General features: G+C 32.9%; 1 pseudogene; it reads left to right on the forward strand.

Annotated features, from left to right (window-relative positions):
- The first annotated feature begins 8,924 nt into the window (after positions 1-8,924).
- Positions 8,925-10,292, forward strand: LOC109120072 (bZIP transcription factor 17-like; annotated as a pseudogene).
- The last annotated feature ends 8,154 nt before the right edge of the window (positions 10,293-18,446 follow it).

The following is an 18,446-nucleotide window of genomic DNA, read 5'->3' on the forward strand; positions in this document are numbered from 1 at the left end:
ATTGTGATTTTTTTCTGAAAAGATAGACAAAAGTTAAAAAGACAATATCATGAATAAAAAGAAATGATACTTGTTAAGACTAATATTTTCATACCCTCACAAACTCCACCAATTTGTTCTTTTCTTCTTCGTCAAACACTCGCCAATCATTTGCATTTAATGGTGTCAAATTTGGGATTCTAGCAATGATGCCTAGAAATCTAGCAAGCTTTCGACCCTCTTTTCCAATTGATTGATTACGACTACTAAATTGCCCAACAATTGTCTTTCCCAAGGGTAGATTCCAGAATCTTTTAATAATACACGAACTTTATTTAAAGATTCAACACTCGCTCTATGTTGACACACTCGCTCTATGGCAGTCAACAGAAAAAGAATAAAGTACAATTTCTAAGCTTGATATCAACAATGACCAATAATTCAACAAATATATATATATATATATATATATATATATATATATATATATGACCGGATGAATGAGTATAAGCCATGTAATAGTAACGTCTTTTTCAGAATACCTGAGACATCTCCAAACTTGACAAGATTTATCATCAATAAAACAAGAGAGAACCTGGCTCATTGTTCAATTCATCAATGGCGCCAATAGAATTGTTATCTTCAGATGTTTGGGGTCGAAAGCAACTCTGAGCTTTTAATAATTCCTGAATATAAGACTGCACTTCTTCATCAAGACGTTGTTCAATTATCAATCTGCTACCAAGTCTAGTTTGTATTTTTCGTACTTCAAACTTAACTACTTATCTATTTTTCTTCAAACCTCTAAAAGAAAAATACATTTTACTAACTTTACTGTAATCCATCACAAACCGGAATGTTCCCATTCTTATCTCAAGTTGTGGAAAAGGTCATAGATTTCTTGATCCAGACAATTGCACAAGAGATTGGATAGTTCATTTACTATGCAAGCAACATCAGATCATTGGATGATGAATCTAAGAGGCTGTAGAATATTGGAAGCTGGGTGAAGTGACAAGAGGAGGCTTCCTGGAGAAATGTCAACAAGATGTCATGTTACTGCACCTAGCAATTGCAGAGAATACAAGTTTTCTTATGCCCTGTTGGTTCTCTGCTACAAGTTTATTAGACAAATTTCATGATTTTTCAATGGCATGCTTAAGAATTAGGCATATACATACTAATATGTGAAAACTTACAAACAAACTATTAAAGGAAAAACCAATGGAAACACACCTGCAAGAGGCTGCTCTTAGTTTTGTTATAAAATTTTAAATAGTGTTCTAAGCTACAGAGAATTTTAACTCATCTTCTCGAGCTAAATTCAAAAGAAAACAAAATCTAATTAATATGTACAGATTTTCTAAGCTGTGTTCTTCATCAAAGCTATATTAGGCTAATCAAATCAAATTCAAGTTTTGAGAAAGCGAAATCTAAAAGGAGTCGAATTAACGAATTAGAGATTAGTACAATGCATAGAGCACAAATTAAAGAATTAGAGCTTAGTACAATGCATAGAGCACAACTCTCTGGACACTACATATACTAATCCTTATATATCAGGATTTTATAGTCATACACAAAAAAACCATATTAGTAAAAGCATGGTTTGAAAAAGAAAATCATAAAATAGACAATGATTGCATTAAGCAAGGTACAAATTGTTGCATTATATACCAAGAAAACTGAAATAGAACAACGGCAAATACAGAGCAAAATTATTTACAGATCGAGCTTATCACAACTCGCCATATACAAAGTACAACTCTATCTCAGCAAACTATAACTTCATTGCAAGAGTGCAGTTCTTATATATGGTAATTTCATCGCTTATACAAAAAAAATTCATCATCATCTAATCACATTCAAAAAAAATAAAACAAAATGCGGCGTACCTCGAAGAGGTGACAAAGGATTGAGAAAGTTGATGGCGGATGAAGAAAACGGAGATACAAAAGATGAAGTCGAAGACAAAGAAGATGAAGCTTCAGAGAAATTGATGGTGATTCATGCCAATGTGGTGACTTTTGGATTGCGCTTCAATCTGAAGACGTCGATAATTTGGAATTGCCTTTTTTTAGAATTTTGGGGGGTTTTGGGAGTGAAATGGGTTTAGCTATAACCCTGTACAGAATGTTGGGGGTATTTTTGAATAAAAGGTATTCTCTTAATGAAATGGTCTTTTAGTTATTTCTTTAAGTAAAAAATAATTGTGGTTTATGGGTCAATTATTACCGACTAATGGTCAATTGCCGCTAATAATGGATTTTAAAAGATAATTAAGCGGCATTTATATTATTGCCATTAAGTAATTTCCGCTGAAAGTGATTTTTGTAGTAGTGAGGTTTTCTCCATTTCTCCTCTTTGACAGCATTCTCAAAAGTTGTAGGATCACAGTCTACAAACAAAGAAAAGTGGGGAATCTTCATTAACAAGAATTGTTGTTACCTTATAATCCATCATCTATGTGGGCCTTATGCAAGCACAATTAAGAGGCTGATCAGGAGCATTAATTTCTTTCAAAACTTGTGGTGAAATATCGTAACCTGCTTCAGTAAAAATTTCAGCAATTTTGGGTGTTGCAACTACTTCTTTGACTTCATTATTAATTAGGATTGGACCTTCTTTGTCAAGAATTGAATATCTTGTATGATGAATATGGCGAAAATGGTGTGCTAGAATTTGATGTAAAAAATGAGGTTGCAGGAGTTCTACGTGTGCCTATTCCACCTGGGAGATATGGTGTGTTGACTCAGGTAAAGGATGAGCTATCCTTGTAACTGTTTACAATGATTGTGGGGATTTTTTTATGTTAGATATGTAGGGAGGAATGGACATGAGTCTGAATCGTAGTGTGTGCGTAAATCTTGGAGACAAGAAGTCTCGGCAAACATTGGAGAAAGATCATTTTGTTGACAACTATATTGTGTTGTTTAATGTATTACCGTTTATAAAAAGTGGTGATGACATTGTGGTGATATACACAACTAAAAGGATATATCTTTATTACCTTAATAGGAAGAAGGTGGAGACTATGATGACTCCAGGACAATTAAATCCTAAGAGAAGATTCATACGTACACAAACAGCCTCATTGCGATACATGAGCTGAAGAAGTAGTTGTTCTGTTGTTGTTGCTGTCAAGTTGAATTCTCATGTTTAATTTCATCTTCTTTTGTTTTTATATGACTTGGATTGCAGATTAAGTTCTTTTTGTGATAGACATGTTTTGGATTACCAAGGTAGTTTGAACGTTTTTTCATCACTCATTTTTAGTTATTTCTTGCTTGATTGTGTATTTTTACTTGTGAGTTCCAATCTGATGAAAGTGGAATGTGTTGATCATACCGCACATTCCATCGTCAAATTTAAACAGTAACAGTAGAAAGGAACTCACAAGTAAAACAATGCAATCAAGCAAGAAATAATTCAAAATGAGTGGAGGAAAAAAACGTTCAAACTATATTGGCAATACTAAACATGTCTATTCGAAAAACAACTTAATCTACAATCCAAGTCATATAAAAACAAAAGACGATGAAATTAAACATGAGAATTCTACTTGACAGAACAACTACTTCTTCAGCTCATATATCACAGCGAGGCTGTTTGTGTATGGTATGAATCTTCTCTTAGAATTTAATTGTGCTGGAGTCATAATAGTCTCCATCTTCTTCCCATTCAGGTAATAAATATATATCCTTTCAGTTTTGTAAATCACCACAATGTCATCACCACCGTTTATACACGGTAATACGTTGCACAACACAATACCATTGCCAACAAAGGAATATTTGTCCAATGTTTGTTGAGACTTTTTGCGTCCAAGATTTCCTCACACAGTACGATTCATACTCATGTCCATTCCTCCGTACATATCAAACAAAAAAACATCCCCGCAATCGTTGTAAACAGTTACATAGGATAGCTCATCCTTTACCTGAGTCAACACACCATATCTCGAGGGTGGAATATGCACACGTACTACTGCTGCAACCTCATTTTTACATCAAATTCTAGAACACCATGTTTCACTAACACCAAGAAAAACACATTTATCATCTCTATCATTAAGCTTCTTTCTTTTTTCTTTTGGAATATGTGCATAAGCAATGGATCAAAAAATTTTTGTGGTGGTCTACTGCCGGTTTACTTCCGCTCCACACTTTCTCGGGTATTACATCTCGAAGAGAAAAAGTTGAACTTCTGTTCAAGATAAGAATGCTCCATTTTACCGTTCTGGCATAAATTCCTACGGAACTCTTTCCTGAGCCAGCAAGATAGGAACCATGTTTAGAATGGTTCTATTCTTCCTCTCGGTCACACCATTTTGCTGTGGTGTATATGTTGTTCTAAGCTCTTTTAAAATGTCACGAGTCTCACAAAATTCATCAAATACCTTAGATAATTATTCTCCTTCTTGATATATCAGAAGGTTCTTAATGTCCCTTCCTGTCTCAATCTCCACACATATTTTGAAGCTTTTAAATACATTAAAAGCCTTTGATTTTTCTTTCAGAATGTACACCCAAGTCTTCCTCGAATAATCATCAATAAAGGTAATAAAATACCTTTTGCCCCTATTAGGGATTGGTGTTAATGGACCACAAGCATCCGAGTGTACTGGCCTAATACCTCCTTGGATCTCCATGACTTACTATTAGGAAACTGAAACGACGTTGTTTTCCAACAACACATTCTTCACAAACTTGAGACAGAACAACAATTTTATAATGCCCTGTCACCAAACTCTTCCTTTGAAGGATCTTCAAGCCACCAAAATTCAAGTGACCATATCAAAAATGCCACAACCATGAAGGAATTTTCATTTCCGCCAAGTAGCAAGATTGAACATTTTCAATATTCAAAGGAAACAATGTGTTTTGACTCATTTTCACAAAATCAATAAATCGTCTAGGGGGACTAGAAATTTCACATGTATCATTCCTTAACATGATGAGTTACCCTTTTTTGTAACAGTTGACGGGGACAACTCTCAACAGATTTGATATGACTTCCACACACCTAATTTTTGTTCTAATATTGTTATTGTACCCTTTCCCGTCATATTAACTATTTATAGATCACCAAAACTAGCTGTTGACTAAACGTTTTCGCTTAAATTAGTAAAAGAAGACTTACTTCCAGTCATATTGTTACAGCTGGCGGTATTCACATATATACCAAAATAACTTGCTCCCGGGACTCACTTTAGCATGAACCTCCATTAACAAGGTTTCTCCTTCTTTATCCTCAACAAAATTTGACTTCTCTTCTTTCTCATCTAGGCATCCTAGTACGACATTTAGAATGACAGTGACTAAATTTATAGCAACGATAACATTCTACATTGAATTTTTCGAAATCTCTCCCTCTGTCTTTGTCGTAGTCATCATTGGGTTTAAAATTACAGAATGCAAACACACGTAGAGCTATAAAAGCTTTTAAAAAAAGTTAGTAGAAACCATACCAATTGAACCACTAGTGTATGTTCTTACAAGACATATTCCATAAAACAAGGCGACCTTTCCTTTACAATGAATTATCAAAAAAATGTTTCATTTTCAAACACTCCTCCTTGATATTTTTCTTGGATACTCCAAACGTAGCCCTTAGAACTTTAAAATTTCCCTTAGGAAGAGCCATGATCATTATGTTTGCAATCTACTTATCTAAGCTGCAATGAACAAGTGTAACTTCCCCATCTTTCTCTGCTTGCCTAAATAGGATGAAACTACACTTTTTTATGCACCATAATTATTGTTGAGATGTTGTCATTCTTAATGACAATAGGTTCAATAAGATTTTTCTCCAGATCACTTAGAATCTTTCTTAACCATAGAAATTGATAAGTTGCACCAACAATGAGAATATGTTGTGCTTTCACAGAAGATTGAACAACCACTTCTCTCTTCTTTGCGAAAGCATATAATCAAGCTTCCTTTCCAATCACTAACTGAATAACCCATCAATTTCCCTTGCTCTTCCTTTTTAAATCAAATACCATAATCAACAGTTCCTTTGATATATCTCAATGTTCGTATATCAACACCAAAATGATCTAGCATAAACCTCAATAGAAGACTTGTTGCGAACATGAGATCAGGTCTTGTTGCTATCAAATACAACAAACTACTAATTATACTTCTATAAACTGTTAGATCAACCCTAACCTCATTCAAAATTTAAAAACTTTTCACTGTGAACTAGTGGGTTGGTACAGGCTTGAACCTTTTAAGAATATCCCCAGCATATTCTTAAAAGTGTATCATTCTTCGGGACATACAAAAAGTCTGCTAGAGGATCAAACCAAAACCCACATAAACAAACTCATCCACAGCCTTATTGGTACTTTTCTGATTGGTTTCACCCTGACTCCCCGTCTAAAAAGTGAGAATGATCTTTTTCACCATATTTCCGAGAATTACCAGTCCCATTCACGGGCCCATCATTAGTCAACACTCTTCCATGATGCTTTATGAAAAAATCAACTCACAAGAATCTCCACTCAGAATTGGTTCCCTCATACATCCATATCTCACCTTCAATAAAGGAACCAACCCACCAAAGAGAAGCGTGAAGAATAACACACAAAGGAAGCTAAAACTAACAACGTTCTCTATTTTCACCTAACTCTTCTTATTCTCCACTTTCTTGCTACTTTTTGTCACGGGCGCTACTGTTGTGGTTTCAACTTTGGAATGGGAACCAATGGCACTTGTGATCATTGTGGATTCATCATACAAGGTTGTATAATGAAATCTATAAGAAGAGGATGGGATACATTCCGGGGGTGGCGCCACTTGAGGAGGTACATCATTTTCTCCAAGTTGTGCCTTTAGATTTACATTTTCCGCCATTTCATAGAATATCTTTGCATTCAAACGTTGAATGAAATATGCTATCTTTATACTATAATTCCTCCACATAATGCATTTTTATTTGCCTTGACAAGTGAACACTCCCTTATTCTAATTAATCTATAGAAAACGAGAAATGTGAAAGAGAAACAAAAGGCAAAAAAGAACAATAAAGCTTGGGTCCCAAAAAATATAATAGCAATAAAATAACTCCTCATACAACTAGTAGTTGTACCACACTCGTGATAAAATTTTTCCTATTCTTAATTATAGTGAATTATTAACAATGTCACTCAAGGTAAATATAGTGAAATTTTGGTGTTTGCTTACATTGTTTGAGTGTTCACTACCCTTCTTTCTTTTTAACAAATAGCTATAGTTACTTATATTAGCGTTGAGTTTATTTTCTACAACCCCACCTTTTACTAAATCACTTCCTAAATTTGGGGAAGGATGTACCAATTTGTTCAAATCTAACAGATTATTTAGCTCTTTTGTGAGATTGGACCCATGATTTGGAGATGGAACATTCAAGTACCCGGGAACATCCGTAGAAACATGGTGCAACGATCGAGGCACTTAATCCAAAAATCATGAGCTGCTCCAACTATGAAGTAGCCCCGGCGATGACATGTCCATAACCATCAGACCTCCACTGCCAGATTTCCAGCAAAATTCCTCATTTCTGTCAATGTCAACTTAACATTTCTAACAAAAACGCTAAAATTTCCAATCAATTCATTCCCAGGTGGACATAAGCAATACAAGCCCATCTGGAATGGGTTCGATCCTAGAGATTCCCGAGACAATCTCTCGACGTTAACTTAAATGTTCAAGATGCATCGTCAAAATTTCCCATCAGTTGACTCCAAGGTTGACCAAAGCTATTTGGGTCCATCTAATCTGATTTCAAACCTAGCTTTGACCCGAGACAGTTAAGAATGTACTTAGACGTTTGGAATGCGTCATCATCGATAGGGTTTTGAAAAGTATCATCAAATGATGCATAAAAAATAATGTCATTAATTGAGAAATTTAACTTCTAAAATTTCATTGAAAATTATCGATGTTTTTTTCAAATGTAGCGGTCATGTGTAGGACATACAAAATATGTTGTGGTCATGTGTAGGACGTAAATAGTATGTTGGTTTTATGTGTAGGACTTAAAAAAATGTTGCGGTCATGTGTAGGATGTTTTCTAAAATTCAACTTTCTTTCTTAGTTACCTGGTGTTCTTGATTTAACTAGAAAGATTCATTTTTTTATGAGATATACTAGTCACTGAACTCTAGATTATGAACTTTCATGTGTGAAATAAGAGGCATAGAGAAAATATATAGAACTAAATAGTTCTTGGATCACATACTTACACTCCTTACTTCATTGAAAAATAGCAATCTTTCCTCAAGGTTCGATCATTTAAAAGAGGATTGGTGTATCCATACATGCTCTTACTGGTAAATACACATAATCAATTGATGATACTACCTTACAAATTTATTTTTGAAACTTTAAGGATCTTAATGTTTGTTTCTAAGATATGATATCTACAAAATCTAATATATCAATCTGAACAATCTCAAAAGATAAAGCTATAAAAGAAAAGTAAATGACAATTTCCTCTCTATTCCTACTCTGTCTCTCGTTATATCTCTGATCAATTGCTAAATACTTTTTACGCCCTACACGTCAACTACAACATATCAAGAAAATATTGATGATTTTTTAATGAAATTTTGGAACATTAATTTCCTAACTGATGACATCTTTTTTTATGCATCGTTCAATGATATTTTCCAAAACCCTACCCATAATGATTCATTGCAAACACCTAGATACATGCCTGACTATCTTGGTCGGAGTCGGGTTTGAACTCGGGTCAGATGGACCCAAATATCTTCGGTAACCAATAGGGAGTTTTGATGATGCTTTTGGAACTATCAAGTCAACCTTGAGAGATTGTCAAGGGGAATCTACGGGACCAAACCTGCTTCATATGGACCCTAATTGCTTTAGTCAACCTACGATGAATTAATTAGGAATTATAGCGATTATTATTGAAATTTCAAGTTGACGTCGGGGGAAATGAGAAATTTTGCCCCCAATCAGAAAGCGGTAGTTGAGATGGTTAAGTACATGTCATCGCCAGGGCTACTTCGTAGTTGGAGCAGCTCAAGAGTTTTGGATGAAGTGTTTGTGTTGTTTCACTAGGTTTTTACCAATGTCTCCGGGTAATTGAGCGTGCCATCAGCGAATTGTGGTTCCAATCTCTCAAAAGGGTTGAATAATCTGTTGAGTTCTACTAGATTGCTACATTCTTCCCCGAAGTTAGGAAGTAATTCAGCAAAAGTTGGAGTTGTAGAACAGAAACTCAATGCTAATATATGTAATTTTAGTTATTTGTTGAAAAGGAAATACCATAGTGAAGACTCGAATAATTTAAACAAACACCAAAAATTCACTATATTTTTCTTGAGTGATAATGCTAATAATGATGAGGAAAAAAAGAAGACGGCTAGAAAAAAAGGGCAAGTGCTCACATGTCAAGGCAATGAAAAAAGCATTATGTCGAGGAGTTAGGATACTTCATTCACCAATTCAACATTTGAATGCAAATATATCCTATGAAACAACAGAAAATGCACAACTTGGAGGTACTGGTGTAGTTCCTCAAGTGCAGCCACACCCCAGGATGTATTCCCATCCTCCTCCATGGATGTCATATACACCACCTTATATGATGAAGCAACTAGGATAGTGACATTGGTTTCAATTCCAAAGTTGAAACCACAGGCAATAGTGCCCGCATCAACAAGTAGAAAGAAGTGGAGAAAAAGATGAGTGAGGTGAAAACAAAGAAGGTTGCTAGTGTTAGCTTCCTTGGTGTGTTGTTCTTCATGCTTCTTTTTGGTGGGTTAGTTCCTTTATCGAATGTAGATATGGAGGTATGAGGGAACCATTTATGAGTGGAGATTCTTGTGAGTGGATTTTTTGGTAACATCATGGAAGAGTTTTGACTATAAACGGGTCTATAAATGAGACTGGTTATTCTGGGAAATACGGTGGAATAGATCATTGCCTACATTGTAGCTAGGGAGATCAGGGTGAAAGCAATAAAAAAAGTACCAATTTTGTTTACGTGGGAAATAGTTTAGGGTTTAGGGTTTAGGATTTAGGAATGCTCTTGCAACCTTTTTGTACATACCAATTAATGATAAAATTGTCAATATTCACTGGAACTCGATAATTCATCCTGTATTTGCAAGTGAGAAAGCCATGACATCTCATGGAAGTGCTAATAAGAAAAATAGTGAGGCAGACCTCACAGTTCTTGGAGATTTAGCCATCCTTGCCTTTATCGAAGTCCTGCAGCGGGACAAAGGACTCTTGGATCCTAACATAGAAGAAATAGGCAAATTAAAATCCTTTTTTGCTGAACAAAGACAAATCTAAGTACGTAAAACCAAAAAAGAAAAATTGGACAACTTACTTAGGCAAATTATAGCTTGTAACCCCGTGAATTTAGCGTAGAAGTATAGTGGATAAAATTTGGAACACAGCACAACAAGGAAATCTACTCATCACATTTGAAAACAAAGACATCTCAAATATCAACCCTAACCACAAATCAGGAAATAAAATAATTATAACAAAACCGGATTTTTTTTATATAATCTCATATATAGAAAGACAATAGAAGGAGGAAGCTTACCAATCAGATCCACTAACAAATAGAGATTAGAGAGATGTCTGATTTCATGTAGGAACATTTGATTTGTGCTCACTGTACAAGGACATTTGATTTTGTGCCCCTTTGGAGTCAAAAATTAAGGAATCAAATTTCTGACTTGATATAGGAACAATTTTTGTTTTCCTTTTAAAATTCAATTAAACACAATTTGGATAGAAGAAAATTTTACCTACCATATTTTTTACAATTATATTAGGGAAAATGGTTAAATATTACCCTTCTATTATTGGAAATATTTTAAATATACACTTCGTTATACGTTAGTTCCAAATATACCCTTTTGATTATACTTTGACACAAATTTACCCTCAATTTTAACGAAAAACACGTGACAAACTCAAAATCAAATAATTCATCTCGAATTTCAAATATTTAATTTTTTTAGAAACTCATTTCCTCCTTTTTGAATTCTTTTATGTGCATCTTCTTTTTAAAAGAAGCTAATAATTTATCGTATTCAAAAACTAATATGATTTTTCTTTCTGTCGAATTGAGGTTTTTCTAAATAAAAAATTATCATGCTTAACCTCTTCTAAAAGTGTCAATATTAATCAAAGAAAATACATTATTGAGATATGTTCTAAGAATTTTCAGCATCCAAAAATCGATGACTCCCTACGTTCATTAATTTTCTTGTACTTTTATAATAGTAAGAATATGTGGTAAAATGATTAATTTTATAGAAAGGGAAAATGTACTACTACCCCTAGACTATGACCGAAATCACAAATACACACGTTAACTAAACTAAGATCCTATTACCCCCTAAACTTTTTGTAATTTGGTATACCTTTTTGGCTTACGTGGTATTCAAATGTCTCTCACGCGCCTTAATTGTGTGGAATCATGGAGTGTGTCACGTAAGACATAAGGTTCACAAAATAACAATAAAACTAAGATCAGGAGGTAATAGGACCTTAGTTTCGTTAAGATGTCTCTTATATTTTGGTCATAGTCTAGGGGGTACTTGTGAATTTTCCCTTATAGAAATGAATTGAAGATTTTTAATTTTAAAGGGGAAAATGCAGAACAATGATGTTGTGTGATGTGCATATTTTATTATCGAAAAAGGTCCTAAAATACCCTCGAAGTATTGAAAATAGTACCAACTAACCATCATCCACCTATTGGATCCAAAATACCCTTCTCATCCACCTATTGGCTCACAAATACCCTCTTCATCCACCTTTAGGTCCAATTTTAGTCACCACAATAATGGAGCACCATTTAAAATAATTAAATAATCCTTTTAATTATATGGAGCTAAACCATTGGTTGAAATTTAATTATTTAACATAGTTTTAAACCTACCCTTACTCATCCATTTTTAACTAAATCCGCCCCAATACTTATTGAATCCCCCAGTCCCAATACAAAAAGAACCCACTCTTATTTCTTAAGCAAATTGAACCTTTAAAAGAACTAACAGAGCATCCCATAGAAAGCATACAATGTAAATGGAATCGTGATCTCATAGAAGAAAGATAAGTGACTCGTAGTTCAATGTGCAATGGTAAAGAATGAAACATTATCACCAGCAATGCACCAAGAAGTTTATCTTTTTCATAGGTTTAGCAGAAATGAGTGATGCTCTAAGGGGAAAGAAAACATAATTCTTGCATTGGACTTCATTGATTCCTTGGTTGCATAAAACAGTCAAGTCCAGTGAATTTTCTGCATACACTCATTACCTCCTCGGTGGTGCAGCTTATTCGAAAAAATTATTTCTTGGAAAAAAAGGAAATAAAAACAGAAACTCACTAGTAGTTTTTTCCTTGTAATAAGAGAATGATCATTTCTTAGCCTAAGTAATTAAGAATACCAACACCACTTATTTGCAGTATATTCCCAAATCTCAATGCAAGTCAATTAAGTCTCTACTCAATAACATTAAGTGAAACCCATTTGTCTTTCAAACCGAACAACTCACTAGTTAACACCATCATCTAGCAGGTCCAACCCATGTCTATCATGAAGAGAATGGGTTCTTTTTGTATTGGGTCTGGCGAGTTCAATAAGTATTCGGGCAGGTTTAGTTAAAAATGGGTGGGTAATGGATAAGTTTAAAATTATATTAAATAATTAAATGTCAACCAAATGGTTCAGCGCCACGTAATTAAATAGATTATTTAATTAGTTTAAATGGGTCTATATTATTGAAGTGTCTAAAATTGGACCTAAAGATTAATGGGAAAGGTATTTGTGAGTCAATAGGTGGATGAGGAGGGTATTTTGAAATCTATAGGTAGATGAGGGGTAGTTGTATACTATTTTCAATACTTCAAGGGTATTTTAGGCCCCTTTCTATTTTATTATTTCTAGTACAAAAGTTTAAAAATAGAGAAGGGATAATGTATAAGTATCCCTTAGCCTATGACTGAAATCTCAGAGACATCTAAACTTAACTAAGATCCTATTACCCCTAAACTAATTTTATTCGTATTTTTGTGCACCTTTTGTACTCATGTGACACCTTCGACCACCCAAGTTGGTTGTGTTTGTATACACTCGCCCGTCATGTGTGTAAATAATTTTTTAATGAAAAATTATTTTTTTGTAAAAATAAAATTAAAAAATATTTCTTTATTTTTTAAAAATAATATTATGTAATTTCTTTTAAAAATAATTTTTATTTTTCTGAAGAAACATATTTTAATTTTTTATCTTGTATTTGAATTAAGTTAACAATTTACCTTGTATTAAAACTTTTTTTATTACTTGCATTCATTTTTCCTCTTTTATTTTTCTATTGAGTTTTTTATGTCTTTCGTTTTGATTTGATTTCAAATGTCTTGTATTTAAAATAAGTTACTTTTGAACATATATCGAAATACGTGAATAAACTCAAATAAAACATAAAAATATTAAAACATTAAAATTAAAGGACACTTTTAAATTGTTTTTTTTAAAAAATACACACAATTTATTAAAAATAATTAAAAGTGGAAAGATAATAAATCAAAAATAATTTAAGTCAAGAAATTAATTACAAAGTGACCAATTTAAAATTAACATTTGTCTAATTTATGCACTCATCACTTGCTTTCAAGAGAGTGTGCATTCTCTCTAGGACATGTCAGCATTCGTGGTGTATTTATTTCAGTTTAAATTAGTTTAGGTGGATAATATGACTCTAGTTAAGTTTAGATGTGTCTCTATGATTTTGGTCGGGGATATTAATGCATTTTTCCTATAGAAATTGAGAGTAAATAATTTTTTTTTGAGTTTGTCACATGTTTTTCTGTCAAAATTAAGGGTATATTTACATCAAAGCATAATGAGAGGGATATATTTGGACTCAAAGTATAACATGAGGGGTATATTTGGACCAAAAGTAAAACGAAGAACATAGATAAACTATTTCCTTTAGTATAAGGGTATTTTTGACCCTTTGCCCATTACATTATTATAATTTTTCAGGCTGAAAGTTAATAATTTACTTTTTATTTGTTTTGTTTTTTATTCAGTTTGACTGTAACCTTGTATGTTACTAGTTTTGGGAACACAGGATGCACATTTGTCCCATATTACTATATACAATTCGTAGCCAGTATAAAATTGTAAATTAAAAATTAAATATTCATCCACATATACATAATGTTTTTCTGATTATATACATATACTTGTTAAAGGAGTAGATATTATGTCCCAATTTCATGAATTTATAAACAAATGATTCATTACTATTATCAACCGACTTAATGGGTCGTGGTCCCAACGACGGACAGTTATTGGTGTCGTGGTTGGCATTCCGTTAGATTTTTAGTTAGGGCTTTTTAGTATTTTTTCCTTACGTGTTGGACATTTAAACTGTGTCGTTTAAATCCTAAACTATGTCGTTTTACTCAGTCTCAGCCTAGTAATTTAGTTGGAACATACCCTAATTGATTATTGACCAAAATTAGACAAAACTTAGAGCAAAAATAAAGAGGAAAGTCTACCAACCTCTCAAGAACAAGAAAAAGGTTTTCTTCAAGTTCCACCCCCAAAATCAAAGGATTTCTTTTTAGATTTCGTCACCAAATATGTGGGATTTCACTAGTGGATTCCTTGCAGCCACTTGGTCCCTACAATTCAGTTAGATTCTTGATTGTTTATATAGTTTTCTAACCTGGGGAATTGTTGTGAATTAGTTGTTATAGTATTCTTAATCGAATTGTCATGTTTTCTGGAAACGGTGCTTGGTTCCTTGCATGAAACTCAAAACTCTTGTTGTGAAAAAAATTCTTAGTTCATGAATTACACTTGCTAGGCTTGTTAAACAAATAAACAATCCTCAGATTTTGAATATTACATTGTCAGTAGAATTAGCACCAAGTTGGACTAGGGTTCAGACTGCCGTCATAGTCCCATAACTACGTGCCTCTAAGGATTATAAGTCCCCTCTGTATGACATCAGAATTAGTGATCGCGCTAGTCATACCTTTATACTCATAGCAAGGTACATTTGGCCCTCTTTATAAGGTGTATCCATCGGACTTTGGGTTTGGCTCACGTGGTTTTATGTCGATTTATAGTAGCTCCCACAGTCAGACTCTAGTGCATTTGACTAGGTTTTAAATTTATACTTTAGTATTCAGTCTCAGCATGTCATGTTCATAACCAATATTTGTTCATTGCATTCAACTCATTTGTCAGTTAAAAATTCAGTATTTACATTATGTTCAGGTTATGTCATTGCTTGACTATGCTTTGTCCAACCTATATATTTGTACATATATTATTTGTATCCTGCATGCAGTACATTCCAAGTACTAACACATGTTTTACGCTACATCCTTTCATGATGAAGGTTCAAGTATACAACATCCCAGATCATACATAGATTTATATCCAGTATTTTCATTGACGAGTCATCATACTTTGAGGACAATAGACATATTCTTTTCATATTCAGTATTTTAGTTCAGTTTTCAGTTTTGCTAGGGTTAGCTAGCGCATGTCCCATTAACTCTAGTCAATCGAGTCATTAGACATAGTATTATGTTAAGTTTTAGCTTTGAGTGAATGTGCAGTATCTCTGAACCCTTAGCAAGTTATATACATTCATATCAATTTTGGGTATTCTCCACTTTCAGTTATCACTTAACTTAGCTTCCGCATTAGTTCATGTTTTTCTTAGAGATTCTTAGTATGCTTATAATATGCAAGCTTCGGGGTTAGCTTGGGGTCACTCGTGATCCTAGGTCTCGTATTACATCAAGGGAGTAGCCTCCGGGCATGACAATTCACAACACTATGTTAATTGACTATACAGTAACACAATCAAATTCTTTTTTTCAAAGTAATAATCTTTTAGCAATCTTTATGTAAATTACTTGTATTTAAAAAGAAACATATTGCAAAACTATTCAATTATTATTAAACTCATCAGGTATTAAAATAAGTTTTATGATATTAAGTAGAAATTAAAAGAATAATAACACAAAAATTAATTAAAAAAATTCCATAACAATACAAAATAGTACAAAATTACATAAAACTTGCATACCAAATTTATTTTGGACAACCATACCTTAACTCCAAAATGGAAAGAAAAACTTAATATCATAAGCACGCTACATAAGAAAGAACTAAAGGAAGAAAAAATGGTAGAAAGCCCCCTCAATCTATAGCCAGATTTCCAATTACACGCACGATATCATATGCCAAATCTCTCCACCCTTATCATCCCAAAATTCATGAGCCATTACCACTTCTCCATCAAATTCATTATTGTAAATTTCTTAACAACTCCCATATAAGAATTTAAAAAAAAATCAAATCCACCATCTCCAATCACCAAAAAATAATTCTTATCAAATTAAACTCATAGTGGTCTTGGTGGTGGTATAAATATTCTCTTTTTTGGGCTTTTTTTATTTGAAAGAAATGGCGGAGATTTCTTTAAGTGGAGGAGATAATGGTGAAGGCGGATAAATTATAAAGGCATAGGTGGACATGGTGGCGGCAACAAAATTGTCAGACTATGTCGCCGACGATGACATATCCCTACAGAGAGACAAGAGAGCCCCCAATTTAACCCCCTTATTTTCTCCAAATCAAAGTTCTCACCAAATAGTTAGGGCTAAAATATGAATGAAGAACAATGGTTTAAGAAGAAAAGAAAAATGTCTCTTAAGAAAAGATCTAAAGGTGAAATACACATGTTATCAGAAATAGTGGTACCTCATATTCCACTAAACTTCAAACTCACTTAAAGATAATAAATTATACAAAAAAAATTAAATGCAAGAAGAAGAAGAGTATAAGATTGGGAAAAATTGTGGTTTGAAAATGAGAGGAAGACCCTCTATTTATAATCAACAAAGAGTAGTACGAACAAATATTTTTTGTGTCTTATTTCAAAAATCATGACCTTCTCGAGAAGTCACAACCTATTCAAAAAGTCATAACTCTTTGGAAAAGTAACAACTTATTGAAAAAGCTACAACTCTTTGAAAAGTCACAACTCATTGAAAAAATCACAACACTTTGAAAAAAATTACAACTTATCGGAAAAGTGACAACTCATAAAGAAAGTCACAACCTAAGTTAGGGATATTATAGTAATTTAACATTTAGGTTAGGAGTACATGTTTTTAAGGTAAATATAGATATAGATATAGATTTGGTCTATATAGAACAATTTCCACAACTTTTAAAATTCTCCATAATTTGGTCATTCATGACCAACTAAAATTAATGATTATTACCAATAAATTTAATTTTTAAAAAATAAAAAATATCATAAACTTAATAAATAACTGCAACAAGTTTCTTTAGATATTTTCTTATTTATTTAACTATGTGTTATTAATGGTATTATTGTAGTAATTCAACTTTATAGGGGTATTTTGATATTTTGACTTTTAACTTTTTTTCCCACTTATATATATACTACTATTGACGCACTTGCAACCGTGCGTTGCACGTGAATATCAAACCACGTACCACCAGTATTTTTCCATCATAAAAAATAGAAGATATACTAAATAGAATGTTTTAAGAAGAACAAGAATGGATTTTTTTTAAGTGTAGTTTTAAAATTTGAGGAAGCCCTCTTTTTATAGGCAACAAAGGTTAGTGTATGGAAAACTACTTATTGTGCGTTATCAAAGAGATTTCACAATCCTTTAGAAAACTCACAACCCTTCGGAAAGGTCAGAACACATTAGAAAATTCATAACTCTTCGGAAATGTCACAACCCATTAGAAAGGTTACAACTCTTCTGAAAAGTCGTAACACTATAGAGGAGTCGCAGCCCCTTCTTAAAGCTCACAACATATCTGAAAAGCTAAAACTCTTCGAAAATATCACAACCTTCATGTCAAAATGTGTTTGTCTTTTGTATAATATAGTATAATACACATAATAAAATAAATACAATATAAAAACTAGAAAATATACTACATTTGGTGTTTTATGTTAGGCAGTATAGACAGATAAAAACATATAGATATAGATTGGTCTGATCTTAATTTGATATGGAATTTTTACAAAACAAAGAAGATTTTTTATTTAAGGAGTATATGTTGAATATATAAAAATGTCTTTTCACTTGTGGTCTTAATGATGTGCCCCACCTAAAGAAAAATAACATTCTATATTAAACTAAATAAAAGTAAAAGTACACTAAAAAATCATAAACAAAAGAGTATTTACTAAATGTAGTTTGGACTATTCAAATATGTTTTGATCAAATACTTTTCCTCCAACAGTTTGATACTTTTCAGATTTTGAAAACCAAGTGATAGTTTGTGCTATAGAAAATCATTGATCTTCTTGTCAAGTAGAAGCTGCTACAAAAGTATATTTGATTGTTGTGAAAATAAGTAAATAAGAAGTATCAAGATATTTCTTTCGAAGACATTTC

Source organism: Solanum lycopersicum, chromosome 4 (assembly GCF_036512215.1).
Source record: "Solanum lycopersicum chromosome 4, SLM_r2.1".
Lineage (NCBI taxonomy): Eukaryota > Viridiplantae > Streptophyta > Magnoliopsida > Solanales > Solanaceae > Solanum > Solanum lycopersicum.